This window comes from Sapajus apella, unplaced genomic scaffold (genome assembly GCF_009761245.1).
Source record: "Sapajus apella isolate SASKATOON/1434 unplaced genomic scaffold, GSC_monkey_1.0 scaffold9, whole genome shotgun sequence".
NCBI classification, from domain to species: Eukaryota; Metazoa; Chordata; class Mammalia; order Primates; family Cebidae; genus Sapajus; species Sapajus apella.
In genome coordinates this window covers 16,914,740-16,930,751 of record NW_022436949.1, presented here as the reverse complement: position 1 = coordinate 16,930,751, position 16,012 = coordinate 16,914,740, and the positions used below count along the sequence as shown (strand labels likewise).

At 34.6% G+C, this 16,012-nt stretch overlaps 1 protein-coding gene and 1 non-coding gene across 2 annotated transcripts in view; both read left to right on the top strand.

Annotated features, from left to right (window-relative positions):
• The window catches only part of KLHL1 (kelch like family member 1), a 428,234-nt gene that overhangs the window by 38,798 nt on the left and 373,424 nt on the right, over window positions 1-16,012 (top strand). The window lies entirely within an intron of this gene.
• Window positions 9,844-9,950, top strand: LOC116551412. Its single transcript, XR_004268912.1, has one exon. It is a non-coding gene; the product is annotated as a U6 spliceosomal RNA (small nuclear RNA).

Sequence of the window (16,012 nt, the reverse complement as noted above, 5' to 3'; positions counted from 1 at the left end):
CAATCAGTTAACTGAATTGAACTCTCCTACATTTTATTTCCAATAAATACTTGGAGATTTGCTTCAAAATTCCATGTGTTTTAGATCTTGTTTTCTTTTAAAAATATTACATTCCTTATAAGAAAACAGAATCTGTGAACAAAAATATTTTTGGTATTCTTTAGAATTTTACTTATGGTTTGAAGTGGCTATAGAAAAAAGGAAAAAGACTGGAAAATATCATAAAGCAGAAATATATTTCTAGCTTTCATTTTTACTTTGTGCTTGCAGACAATTATTAAACTCAAAGAATCGGAATAAGAGGGAAAGGTTTAATGATCTGTTAATGTACATCCCCTCTGCTGGGTATAATTATAAAGTACTTAGTATATAATAGGCACAGTTCTAAGATTTGGTATACATTATTTCCTTAAATTCTCAACAGATTAATTTATCCTGTGCATATATGTGTGTGTATAATTTTGAGTATCTTTCTCATGATTGGAAATGAATGAGTATGAAGTGCTTTACAATGCATTAAAATCTACTTTGATGTTAACTGCAGTTTTTTCTTTTATTAACTACTTTTCATAAAACATATATTGTTAGCTACTTTATCATTTTGTTTGAGTGATTATCTTCTAGAGTTTATAGAAAGGGGTTTTTAAAATTTTATGATTATTTTGTGATGGGTAGTCAAGCCACACTTCCTGTGTTTATTTTATTTATTATGTTTGATAAATATATTAATTGAAAAATCAAAATTGTATACATGTATGGGATATCATGAAGTGTTTCAATGTATGTATACAGTGTAGAATAAAATGATTTCTTTTTAATACAGACATAAATTCTGTTAGTGCAATAAACATATTTATTGTAAATATTAATTTATAGACAATTGTCTATTAAAAATATATTTATCAAATTTTCATGCTTCATTTAGGCAACTATTTTCTTTGAATAAAGCTTTTTACTTTTTCTTCATATAATTTAGATAGCATATACCCTATTTAAATCTCTTCGTAGTTATCTTCACAATATTAAGATTTGCACAGTTAATTTACAAGTATAAAATTAATAAGTATCTCACTAGTCTAAAATTAATAAGCATCTCACTCTCTTTCAGAAGTAAACAAAGCCAGGTGCATTGACCTATGTTTGCAGTCCTGGCTACTCAGCAAAGGTGGGAGGATTGCTTGAGACTAGGAGTTAGTTCAGGCTGGGCAACATAGCAAGACTTTGTCTCTAAAAATGAAAGAAATAAGAACGTGCATTTGACTTTGGTAGTGTTTTCCTCTCGTACTTGATAATACTGTTGATTATTTTACTCCTACATCATTATTATGCCTTTCAAATTAGTAGTGATGACAATTTGTAATTTTGATGAACATTTATTTAGATTCATTTCTGTGCTTAGCAGTTTAAATGCTCACCATTACTTGTTTCATATTAGAGCTTAACTCCAGAATATTTTTTTAACTTCTTATGTTCACCTTTTAGAAGTTCCTTTAGTAAGGATTCTATTGTTATAAACCAAATTCATTTTTATTTTTCTTGACACTGCTTAATATCTTTTATATTTTAAAATAGTTTTTCAACCCTGGATCCCTCCTCCCCTCCCTATTAGTTCCTAGTGTCTATTGTTATCATATTTCTGTCCACATGTGCTCCATGTTTAGCTCCCACTTATGAGTGAGAACACACAGTATTTGGTTTTCTGTTTCTGTGTTAATCTGCTTAGGTTAATGGCTTCCAGCTGTATCCATGCTGTGGCAGAGAATGTGATTCCACTCTTTCTTTTTTATAGCTGCATAGTGTGCCATGGGGTATATGCACCACATTTTTTTCTATTCAATCCACTGTTGGTGGGCACCTGGGTTGATTCTGTTTCTTTGGTACCCCAAACATCAGCATCACACAATATACCCAGGTAACAAACCTGTACCTGTACCCCCTGTATCTAAAAGTTGGAATTATTTGTAAAAAAAAAAAAAAAAAACTGGCTATAAAATGTCATTGGGAATGGTTTTCTCTACCTCCTTGTTGGATCAAATGTGTGTTTTAAAGGATATAGCATAATTTCCCCAAAAAAATTTCTAGGAATTTTACACAAAGAGTTACTTTTTTATGATACACACTTGGCAATGTTTTTTGGAAAGAGAATCCCTGAATTGAGCTGCATTTAAAAGAATATGAGTTGCTATATTCCAAATGATAATACTATGACCAGAGAATCATCTTTTAAAATGGTAGAAGAGCCAGGCATAGTGGCTCACATCTGTAATCCCATCACTTTGGGAGGCTGAGGCAGATGGATTACTTGAGGTCAGGAGGTTCAGATGAACAGCCTGAAGAACATGGCAAAACCCCGTTTCTATGAAAAATGTCAAAAATTAGCCAGGTGTGGTGTTGTGCACCTCCCAAGTAGTCTAGCTACTTGGAAGGCTGAGGCAGGAGAATCACTTGAATCCAGGAGGCAGAGGTTGCACTGAGCTGAGATTGTGCCACTGCACTCCAGCCTGGGCAAGGAAGCAAGATTCCATCTCAAAAATAATAAAATAAAATAAAATAAAATAAAATGATAGAACAAGAAACAACTAAATCCTAGCATGATTGTAGCTGGCCAATATATTATTTTGTCAGCATATTTATAAAATTCATATGAGCCTTGTGAAAACAGAACATCCAGCAAAGAGGAAATATAGCCTCTAGGTTTATCTGGTGGATACAGAAAGATGACTTGTTTAAAAAATGATTTAATTTTAAAGAGTGTTCCTCTAATTATCATACCTTTTACTACATTTATCATTTCATTTTGGGAAGTATAAATGATCCTGTGGTCACTTTATGGCTGCACTCTCTGAGCCCTTGCCAAGTGTTGACAGGTGTCTTTAAAAGGAGCCAAGCCACGTTGGCATGCTCCTCAAATTCATTCCCTGGTCCAATCAGATAGCACTCAGACTAGCAGACACACACAGACAGACTGAGATTCATGCCAACATGCATCCTTTCCGACTCTGCCAGATTCTTACACCAGGATTCTACTTGTCTAATGAACAGTATGCTGTATGGCTTGAAGTAACTGCTACAAGAAAATATACCTTGGTACCTATCCACAAATCCCTTCTTTTACCTACTGAGCCAGAGATTGAATCAAGAACTATGGGATTCACCATCATGTCCTGGTATGAACCTGCATTGGTGATCAACAATGGAAACATTCTAAAAATGATTTACTTCTAAAAAACTCTGCACTTCTAAAAAGTGAAATAACTTAAAATAATCATACGTGGTATGGATTAAGAGCTCAGTATGCTGAGTTCAAATCCAAACTCTAACAACTAGAAGTATATATCCATGAACATATTAATTAACCTCACTAATGCTATTTACCTTATTCATAAAATGAAAAGAATAATATTACCTAGTTCACTGGGTTGTTTTAAAGACTAAATAAATTAATATTCTTAAAGCACTGATAACAGCAACCAGAATATTGTATTCATAATAATAACCACAATTATCGCTATTCTGTCATTGAAAATGTTGAAAACACAGGTCTATAAGTAGTCTCAAAAACGTTAGTCTGTTCTTATAAACTGATGAAAGGAAAAGGCATTGCCCCTATTTTTGGTTAGATGGAATATTATCAAGATAAGTAATTTTTGAGATGTTATAAAATGGAAAATGAAATAGGTATCATGAATAGATTCAGTGAGTTGTATATCTTGGTACTGAACTAGGTACTTACCATAGCATGCATACCATAGATTACAAACTTCAGCATACAGGAGAATTACCTGGGGAACTTTGAACTATAACAATTGTTACTTGCCATGCAGGGAGATTCTTATTCAGTGAATCTGGGATGAGTTTGAGAAATAGGGATTATTAAGAAGCTTCTTAAGTGATCCTTAGGGTCAACCAGGTATAACTATCATGGCTCTGGAAAAAAAATGACTAAAGATATCGAACCTGCCTTAGTCCAGGTCTACATGACATGCCAGGAAGCCTTCGATAGTCTGTATTAACTGCAGTTAAGTATGACTTGGTTGGTAATTGTCTAGTTTGCATTTCTGTCAAATAATCTGAAGCATTCTGTTTTTCATTACTTGCTTGAATGTCTTAAAGCTATTCCATTCCTCTGCCAGCCATCAAACTGCCCAGCTCATCAAATGGAAGACTGAGAGTTTGATGGTAATGAGAAAACCAGTATCCATGCCTTGAGATAGATCATGTTAGAGGGCTGGTTGTTTAAATTGGTTCATTTCAACATATTCTGTTCATGCTTTTGTTAAATATTTAATGAATTGCATTGTTACTTTGTATACTTATGTATTTAATTTTGGTGAAATAATTCCAGTTGAAATATATTTATAATTTCTAAAACCACATTTGTGCCACTGGACTGAATAGTATGATGGCGCTAAAATAGCTGTGGAGAAGGCAGTGGTGGCAAAGATCAGCTGGACCTACATTTTCCTTTTATAGATAAGAAGGCAAAGAGGCTGAGACTCTCAAATGTTAATTGACCTTTACAAGGTCTCAGATCTCATTAGTGGCTTTTCAAATTCTAGAAAACTGTTTGTCTGACTGCCAAGCCAATACCCTTCACTAAGCTCTGTGGCCTTCAAATAACTCCGAGTTCACATTTTTTGTTGCATTTTTTATTAATATTTAAAGAGAAAATTTGGAAGTTATACAAATGAAAGTTTTCTATGATTAAATTTCTCATTAAAAACCTAATGGGGTATTTAAATAAGTCTTTGAACATCATTAATTTTGTAATTCAAAATCCCTTATTTTTGTGGATGAGAATTCTATTTAATACGACCTTTTTAATATTAACATATTGAATTTACTTTTCTGACTGTGACTGTTGTAATAAGAAGATGGTTGGCTGGTACTTATGTGGTCTAAGATTCTCTATTATACATATATCTATAAATCTATATCTATATCTGTCTATCTATATATATTTTTTTTGCCCAGATTGAGTTAATTTCCTTCATTAGAGCATGTTAGAGGGACATGAGGAGCTAAGCTTTGTGAGCTCTGTAAATCCTTCCTTTCTCAGCTAACGCCAGGTAATATACATGCAGAAAAAAAAAGACCATCTAGAAGGGCACCTGTGGAGAACAGGTTAATAGAATATTTTCCAGTACAGGATTTTTAAAAGAATAATAAATATGGACTGAATTATACTTGACCTTTTATTTAATGAGAAGAAAGACTTTCAAAAGAACATGAAACCTAACAAGGTAAATATCACAGAAAGGGCACAGAACATAGCCAGAGGTTTTAGATGATTTTGATTTTATTGGATAAGATATTTTTTCTTAATTTTTTGTGCGTATATGATCCTTAATGTTCAGCTTAGTGTCAATTTTGAAATTAATACACTTTTTAAAGCAGTTATATTTTTACAGAAAATTTAAGAAGAAACTACAGAGGGTTCTCATGTACTCTCTCCCATTATCCTCCAATTTCCCCTATTATTAACACATCATTTTGATGTGGAATGCTTATTACAGTTGATGAAATCATATTAATACATTATTATTATTAACCAATATCTATGGACTACATCAGGGTTTGCACTTTGAGAAATACAGTTTTATGGATTTTTACAAATGCATAATTTCATGTACCATCTTTAGTAGCATACATAATAATTTCACTGCCTCCCAAATCCTGTGCCATAAATATTCATTATTCCCATTATACTCGTCAACAACTGCTTTTTCTTAAATCTCTGTAGTTTTTCCTTTTCCAGAATGGCCTATAGTGACAGTCATAGAATATGTAGTTCTTTGTGGACCAGCTTATTTCATTTAGCAATGTACATTTAAGGTTCTTCCACATATTTTTGAGACTTAAGCTCATATCTTTTTACTGTTGAATGATAGTTTTTGTGTGTGTATACCATTGCTTTTGTACCTGTTTCACCATTGAAGAACATCTTGGTTGCTTACAATTTTAAGAAATTGTCAATAAGCCTGTTACAAACATTCATGTACAAAAATTTGCATGAACCCATGGTTTCAACTCATTTGATTACCTAGAAGCTCAATTGCAGTTTCATCTGGGAGAATCATGTCATGCTTTGTAAATAACTTCCAACAGACTTCCAAAGTGGCTTTACCATTTTGTATTTCCACCAACTCTGAATGAGAGTTCCTGTTTCTCCACATCATTACCAGAATTTGGTTTTGTAAGTTTAGCATCTTGGCAATTCTAATAGATATATAGTGGTATATTGTTGGAATATTTATTTGCAATTCCCTAATAATATATAATATTGAATTTCTTCCTATGCATATACCCTGTTTGCTGATGTCTGTTCAAATCTTTTGCTAACTTTTTAACTGTTTCTTTTTTCATTGTTGTGTTTTGGAGTTCATTGTGTGTTTTAGATACAATTCCTTTATCAGATACATATTTTACAGAAGTTTTCTCCTGGTTTGTGGATTTACATTCTATTGAATCTTTTACAGAGGAGAAGTTTTAATTTTAATAAAGTCCAGCTTACAAAGTTGGTCTTTTTGTTTGTTTCTTTCATGGATTGGGCTTTTGGTGTTGTGTCTAAAAACTCATTGTCACATTATCAAACCTGAGGTCACATAGATTTTCTCCTATATTATTTGCTAGTGTTTTACAGTTTTTCATTGTACATTTATGTCTATGTCCCTTTGGTAGAAACTGTAAAGTCATTATCTTGATTTTCTTTTATCTGCATATGGCAATCCAGTTGATCCAACACCATTAAAAAAAGAAAAAGAAAAAAGAGATTATTCTTTATTCAGTGGCATGCATTGTGGCATTGTGAAAGATCAGTTTACTATTATTTGTGTGGGTCTGTTTCTGGCTGCTTTTTTCCGTTGATTCATATGTTTATTATTTCACAACTACTACACTCTCTTGATTACAATAGATTTTAGTAAGTCTGGAAATTGGGTAGTTTTAATCCTCTGACTTTACTTTTTTCTTATCTATTGCATTGAATCTTCTGAGTATTTTGCAGTTCCATATAAACTTTAGAATCAATTTGTCATTTTCCACAAAACAATATGCTTGATTTATGATCAGAATCTCATTTAATTTACAGATCAAGTTTGGGAGAACTCACATTTTAACATTACTTGAACCTTCCTTACATGAATATAGAATTTCTCTCTTTATTTAGAGCCTCGATATTTGTACTCAGAGTTTTATAGTTTTTCTCATATAGATCTCATATACATGTTTTTAGATTTTCACCTAAATATTTCATTTTTTGTTAACGAAAATAGTGTTGTGTTTTAAATTTAAAATTCCAATTGTTCATTGCTGGTATATAGGAAAGCAATTGACTTTTTTAAATTATTGTACTTTAAGTTCTGGAATACGTGTGCAGAACATGCAGGTTTGTTACATAGGTATAAATCTGCCAGGATGGTTGGCTGCATCCATCACTCAGTCATCTACATTAGGTATTTCTCCTAATGCTATCCCTCCCCTAGCCTCTCACCTTCTGATAGTCCCCAGTACGTAATGTTCCCCTCCCTCTGTCCATTTGTTCTCATTGTTCAATTCCCACTTGTGAGTCAGAACATTCAGTATTTGGTTTTCTGTTCTTGTGTTCCTTTGCTGAGAATCATGGTTTGCATCTTCATGCCCCTGCAAAGGACATGATCTTATCCTTTTATATGGCTGCATAGTATTCCATTGTATATATGTGCCACATTTTCTTTATCCAGTATATCATTTGGGTTGGTTTCAAGTCTTTGCTATTGTGAACAGCGCTACAATAAACATACATGTGCATGTGTCTTTATACTAGAACAATGTATAATTCTTTGGTTATGTACCCAGTAATGGAATTGCTGGATCAAATGATATTTCTACTTCTAGATCCTTGAGGAATTGCCAGACTGTCTTCCACAATAGTTGAACTAATTTATATTCCCACCAAGAGTGTAAATGCATTCCTATTTCTACACATCCTCTCCAGCATCCGTTGTCTCCTGACTTTTTAATGGTCACCATTCTGACTGGCATGAGATAGTATCTCAATGTGGTTTTCATTTGCATTTCTCTAATGACCAGTGTGGATGAGCTTTTTTTCATATGTTCGTTGGTTGCATAAATGTCTCCTTTTGAGAAGTATCTGTTCATATCCTTCACCCACTTATTGATGTGGTCATTTGTTTTTTTCCTGTATATTTGTTTAAGTTCTTTGTAGATTCTGGATAATAGCCCTTTGTCAGATGGGTACACTGCAAAAATTTTCTACCATTCCATACGTTTCCTGTTCACTCTGATGATAGTTTCTTTGGCAGTGCAGAAGCTCTTTAGTTTAATTAGATTCCATTTGTCTATTTTGGCTTTTGTTGCCATTGCTTTTGCTGTTTTAGTCATGAAGTCTTTGCCCAGGCCTATGTACTGAATGGTATTTCCTAGGTTTTCTTCTAGAGTTTTTATGGTTTTAGTTCTTACATTTAAATCATTACTCTATATTAGTTAATTTTTATATAAGGTGTAAGGAAAGGATCCAGCTTCAGCTTTCTGCATATGGCTAGCCAGTTTTCCCAACACCATTTACTAAAGAGGGAATCCTTTCCCCATTGCTTGTTTTTATTAAGTTTGTCAAAGATCAGATGGTTGTAGATGTGTGGCATTATTTCTAAGGCCTGTGCTCTGTTCCATTGGTCTATGTATCTGTTTTGCTACCAGTAGCATGCTGTTTTGGTTACTGTAGCCTTGTAGTATAGTTTGAAGTCAGGTAACTTGATGCCAGCAGCTTTTTTTTTTTTTTCCTTAGAATTGTCTTGGCTATGTGGGCTCTTCATTGGTTCCATGTGAAATTTAAGGTGTTTTTTTCAATTCTGCAAAGAAAGGTGATGATAGCTTGTGGGGGATAGCATTAAATCTATAGATTACTTTAGGCAGTATGGCCATTTTCATGATAGCAATTGACATTATAAAAGTTACATATATTAACTGTTATTTGTTCCAGTTGTTTTGGAGTGAATAACTTTTAACAAAAATTTCTTTTTGTAAAATTTTGTGAGAATTTTCTATATACATACGTATGTTATAGGTGAGCAAAGATAGATTTATTTCTACCTTTTCAATCATTATAGCTTTTATCTTTTTTTCTTCTCTTGTTGTACTAGCTACAACTTCTGGTTTGATGTTGTGTAGGAATGGTGAGAGGGGAGATCCTTGATTTGTTTCTTAGAGAGAAAGCATCTAGTTCCTCACTATTAATCCATTAGTATGATCCTAGGTGTAATTTTTCTAAATAAATGTTATTTATTAAGTTGAAAAAGTTTCCATCGATCCTTAGTACTAGCTGAGAGCTTTTATCATAAACAGATGACAGATTTTGTCATGTGCTTTTAGCATCTATTGATATAATCCCCAAATTTTTCTTCTTCAGTTTGTTGATGTGATTGATGTATTCCACAAATTGTTTTCTGAATGTGGAGGCATCTTTGTCTGCCTGGGATAGGTTCTACCTGGCCATAGATGTATAATTATTGTTATACATTTTTATATTCGATTTGCTCATATTTTGTGGCCAATTTTGCACATATCTACAAAAAAGATATTGATATGCAGTTTTCTTTTTTTTTTTTTTTGGTAACATCATTGTAAGGTTTTGGTTTTAGTAGGATACTGACCTCATGACTTCACAGAATAATTAGAAAATATTTCTTCACTTCTATTTTCTAAAATAAATTGTAGAAAAATGCCATCTTCTCTACCTTAAATATTTAGTAGGATTCATCAGTAAAAACATCTGGGCATTCTGTACCTTCCATTTTGGAATGTTACAAGTTTTTTTATTCAATTTATTTAAAGACTAATGAGATTGTGTTCGCTTCGGCAGCACATATACTAAAATTGGAATGATCCAGAGAAGATTAGCATGGCCCCTGCGCAAGGATGACACGCAAATTTGTGAAGCATTCCATATGTTAAAAAAAAAAAGAAAAAAAAAAGACTACTGAGATTATTTATTTCTCCTTCTGTGAAGTTTGGTAAAATGTGTCCTTCAAGAAAATGATCTATTTCACATAAGTTACAAAATTTGTGGGCAGAGTTGTTCATAATATTTCTTAGCTATATAGTTAATGTCTATGGGATCAATACTGATGGCCCCTGTTTTATTTCTGATATTAGTAATTTGTGCCTTCTCTGTTTCATCTTAGTTAGTCTGAGTAGGAGTTTATAAATCTTCAAACAACTATGTTTTGATTTCTTTTGTCTCTTTTTTTGGTTTCAATTAAATTGATGTCTGCTCTGATATTTATTATTCATTTTCTTCTGCTTAATTTATGTTTAATTTTATCAGCTGTTTCTACTTTTGGGGGGCCAAAGAATGGATTATTAATTTTAGGTCTTCATACACATACTTGCAGTTTTGCTCTAGGTACTGCATTCCGTACTTTGAACATATATTGATTGGATGAATTTTTATTTTCATTTAGCTCAAAATATTTTTAAGTTTATCTTAAAATTTCTTATTGATCTTTGTGTTAATTAGATGTCTCCAATATTTTCTCCAATATTAGAAAATCTCCAAATATTTTGAGATTTTCCAGCCATCATTTTTTTATTCATTTTTACTTTAATTACATTGTGTTCGGAGAGCATACTTTGCATGATGTATGATTTTGTTTTTAATTTGTTGAAGTCAGTTTTATGGTCTGGAATGACATGTCTTGGTGAGTGTTTCATGTGAGCTTAAGAAGATCACGTATTCTGCTGTTGTTTGAAGAAATATTCTACAAATGTCAATTAGATACTGTTAATTAGTTCTACCACTTTTTAAACTTACTTTCTGCCTGCTGTATCTGTCCATTACCCATAGAGGTGTGTTGAAGTCTCTAACATAGTGGGTTTATCTTTTTTTCCTTGCAGCTCTATCAGTTTTTGCCTCACATATTTGAAACTTCTGTTAGGTACATACATATTAAGGACAGTTGTAAGTCTTCTTAGAGAGTTTACCCTTTTATCATGTAATGCTGCTCTTTATATCTTCTAATTTTTTATTGCTCTAAAGTCTGCTTTGAATGAAAGTAACATAGTTATTCCAGCCTGGTATATATTTCCCCATTGCTTACTTATAATCTCTATGTGTTATTTTTCTTAAAATGGATTTGTTTAATACTACATATATATGGGTATTAATTTTTCCTAGTCTCAGTGTCTCTGCCTTTTAATTATTGGATTCATATTTAAATGCATATTTAAAATGATTATTAATAATATTTCTATCTAACATGCTTGTAACTGTATTCCATATATTCCCCTTGTTACTTTTTTGGTCTTTTCTTGTGCCTTCCCTTTATTTTAATTAGTATTTTTATATAACTTGATTTTCTCCTCTATTAGTCTATCAATTATGCTTCTTTAAAAAAATTGGTTGCCGAGCTGATCTAATATGGCCAAATAGGAACAGTCCGGAGTGCATTTTCCAGGGAGAGCAGCACAGAGGGTGAGTGCTCACCGCATTTCCAAATAAGTTTTCACTGGCCACAGACCAGGAGATTCCCAGACCAAAAAGCGCCATGAGTGTGGCAGTTTCAGCTGATGCCGTGTCGGGAGCCAGGTGATCTGGCTCAGAGGATACCACCCCCACAAAACAAGCAATCTAAAAACCTCTAGATTGAGAGTTTCGCAGCAAGTGCAGCTGGACTCAGGACCATCCAGCTCAGTGGGGGGAAGGCATCCCACACTACCGAGGCAATCTGCCACTATCCAGGCAGTTGACAAAGCAGCAGGCCAGAGCCTGCAGCAGCTCAGTAACACCTCTGCTGGCAGACTGTGACTAGACTACTCTGTGTGGGGCAGGGCATCTATTAAAAAAGGCAGCAGCACAACAGGGACTTATAAATAAAGATGACCTTCCTAGGGCAGAGCACATGGGAGAAGAGGCAGTTATGAGTTCAGCTGCAGCAGACTTAAAGGTACCTGTCCAGCAGCTCTGCATAGAACCATGGAGCTCTCAGCACAGCACTTGAGCTCCTATAAGGGACAGACTGTCTCCTCAAGCAGCTCCCTGACCCCCATATACCCAAAGAGACACCTCATAAAAGGGAGCTCAGGCCAACATGTGGCAGGTACCCTTCTGGGACGAGGATAGCAGAGGAAGAAACCTGCAGCAACCCTTGCTGTTCTGCAGCCCCTGCAGGTGATCCCCAGGTGAGCAGGGTCTGGAGTGGACCTCCAGTGGTCCTGCAGCAGAGGATCCTGAATGTTACAAAGAAAACTAAGAAGCAGAAAGAAATAGCTTCAACATCAACAAAAAGGACATCCACTCGTATACCCCATCTGAAAGTCCTCAGCTACAAAGACCACAGGTAGATAAAACCACTTAGATGGGAAGAAACCAGCACAAAAAGAAGGAAAACACCAAAAACCAGAATGCCTCTCCTCCTCCAAGGAATCACAACTCCTCACCAGCTAGGGATGGATGGAGAATGAATCAGATGAATTGACAGAAACAGGCTTTAGAAGGTGGGTAATAACAAACTTCTCAGAGCTAAAAGAACATGTTTTAACCCAATACAAAGAAACCAAGAACCTAGAAAAAAAGGTTAGATGAGATGCTAACTAGGATAAACAGCTTAGAGAAGAATATAAACAACTTAATGATGCTGAAAAACACAGCATGAGAACTTTGCGAAGCATACACAGCTTTCAACAGCTGAATCGACCAAGCAGAAGAAAGGATATCAGAGATTGGGTATCAATCAAAAATATTTTATTTATGAAATAAAATGAGAAGGCAAGATTAGAGAAAAAAGAGTGAAAAGAAATGAACAAAGCCTCCAAGAAATATGGGACTATGTGAAAAGACCTAATCTATGTTTGATAGGTGTACCTGAATGTGACAGAGAAAATGAATCCAAGCTGGAAAACACTCTTCAGGATGTTATCCAGGAGAACTTCCCCAACCTAGCAAGGCAGACCAACATTCAAGTCCAGGAAATACAGAGAACACCACAAAGATATTCCTCAAGAAGAGCAACTCCAAGGCACGTATTTGACAGATTCATCTTCATTCACAGGAACGAAGGGAAAAATGTGAAGGGCAGCAAGAGAGAAAGGTTGCGTTATCCACAAAGGGAAACCAATCAGACTCACAGTGGATCTCTCAGCAAAAACTCTACAAGCTAGAAGAGAGTGGGTGCCAATTTTCAACATCCTTAAAGAAGAGAACCTTCAAACTAGAATTTCATATCCAGGCAAACTAAGCTTCATAAGCGAAGGAGAAAGAAATCCTTTATGGACAAGCAATTGCTGAGAGATGTTATCACCACCAGGCCTACTTTACAAGAGCTCCTGAATAAAGCGCTAAACAAGGAAAGGAACAACCAGTACCAGCCACTCCAAAAACATACAAAATGGTAAAGATCATCAACACAATTAAGACAATGTGTCAACTAATGGGCAAAACAATCAGCTAGCATCAAAATGGCAGGATAAAATTCACACATAACATTATTAACATTAAATATAAATGGACTAAATGCCCCAATCAAAAGACACAGACTGGTAAATTAGATAAAAATTCAAAAATGTGATGTGCTGTATTCAGGAAACCCATCTCACATGCAAGGACACACAAAGATAAAAATGTAGGGATGGAGAAAGATTTATCAAGCAAATGGAGAGCAAAAAAAAAAAAAAAAAAAAAAAAAAAAACAGGAGTTGGAAACCTAGTCTCTGATAAAATGGACTTTAAAGCAACAAAGATCAAAAGAGACAAAGAAGGGCGTTACCTAATGGTAAAAGAATCAGTGCATCAAGAAGAGCTAATGATCGTAAATATATGCAGACCCAATACAGGAGGACCCACCTTCATAAAGCAAGTTCTTAATGACCTACAAAGAGACGTAGACTCCCACACAATAATAGTGGGAGACTTTAACACTCCACTGTCAATATTAGACAGATCAATGAGAGAGAAAATTAACAAGCATATCCAGGACTTGAACTCAGATCTGGACCAAGTGGACTTAATAGATAGCTACAGAAATCTCCACCCCAAATCTACAGAATATACATTCTTCTCAGCACCTCATGGTACCTACTCTAAAGTTGACCACATAATTGCAAGCAAATCACTCCTCAGCAAATGCAAAAGAATGGAAATTGTAACAGTCTCTTAGACCACAGTGCAGTCAAATTAGAACTCAGAATTAAGAAACTAACTCAGAACTGCACAACTCCATAGAAAAAGAACAACTGACTCCTGAATATCAACTGGGTAAACAATGAAATGAAGGCAGAAATAAAGATGTTCTTCGAAACCAACGAGAATGAAGACACAACATACCAGAATCTCTGGGTCACATTTAAAGCAGTATCTAGAGGGAAATTTATAGCAATAAATGCCCACCAGAGAAGCGAGGAAAGATCTAAAATCGAAACCCTATCATCAAAATTGAAAGAGCTAGAGGAGCAAGAACAAAAAAACTCAAAAGCTAGCAGAAGACAAGAAATAACTAAGATCAGAGCAGAACTGAAGGACATAGAGACACAAAAAACACTTCAAAAAATCAATAAATCCAGGAGTTGGTTTTTTGAAAAGATTAGCAGAATAGACTGCTAGCCAGGTTAATTAAAAAAAAAAAAGGGAGAAGAATCAAATAGAGACAATAAAAAATGATAAAGGGGATATCACCACTGACTCCACAGAAATAAAAAATTACAATCCGTGACTGCTACAAACAACTCTATGCATATAAACCAGTAATCCTGGAAGAAATGGATAAATTCCTGGACACCTGCACGCTCACAAGCCTAAACCAGGAAGAAGTTGAAACCTTGAAAAGACGAATAACAAGGGCTGAAGTTGAGACAGCAATTAATAGCCTACCAATCAAAAAAAGTACAGGTCCAGATGGGTTCACAGCTGAATTCTACCAGACGTACAAAGAGGAGCCGGTACCATTCCTTCTGAAACTATTCCAAACAATCCAAAAGGAGGGAATCCTTCCCATATCATTTCATGAGACCAACATCATCCTGATACCAAAACCTGGCAGAGACCCAACAGAAAAAGAAAACTTCAGACCAATATCCATGATGAACATAGATGCAAAAATCTTCAATAAAATACTGGCAAACAGATTGCAACAGCACATCAAAAATCTTATCCATCACAATCAAGTAGGCTTCATTCCAGGGATGCAAGGCTGGTTCAACATACACAAGTCTATAAACGTAATCCATTACATAAACAGAAACAAAGACAAAAACCACATGATTATCTCAATAGATGCAGAGAAGTCCTTCGACAAAATTCAACAGCCCTTTATGCTATAAACTCTAGAGAAACTAGGTATTGAGGAACATATCTCAAAATAATAAAAGCTATTTATGACAAACCTACAGTCAATATCCTATTGAATGGGCAAAAACTGGAAGCATTCCCTTTGAAATCCAGCAATAGACAAGGATGCCCTCTGTCTCCACTCCTATTCAATATAGTATTGGAAGTTCTAGCCAGAGCAATTAGGCAAGAAAAGAAAAGGGGCGTTCAATTAGGAAAGGAGGAAGTCAAATTGTCTCTATTTGCAGATGACATGTATATTTAAAAGACCCTATAATCTCAGCCCAAAATTTCCTTAAACTGATAAGCAACTTCTGCAAAGTCTCAGGATACAAAATCAATGTGTGGAAATCACAAGCATTTCTATACTCCAATAACAGACTTACAGAAAGCCAAATCATGAGCAAACTCCCACTCACAATTGTTACAAAGAGAATAAAATACCTAGGAAGACAACTAACAAAGGATGTAATGGACTTTTTCAAGGAGAACTACAGACAAGTGCTCGAGGAAACAAGAGAGGACGAAAACAAATGGAGAAACATTCCATGCTCATGGTTAGGAAGAATCAACATTGTGAAAATGGCCATACTGCCCAAAGTAATCTATAGATTCAATGCAATCCCATCAAGCTACCAATGACCCTCTTCACAGAACTGGAAAAAACCACCATAAACTTCATATGGAACCAAAAGA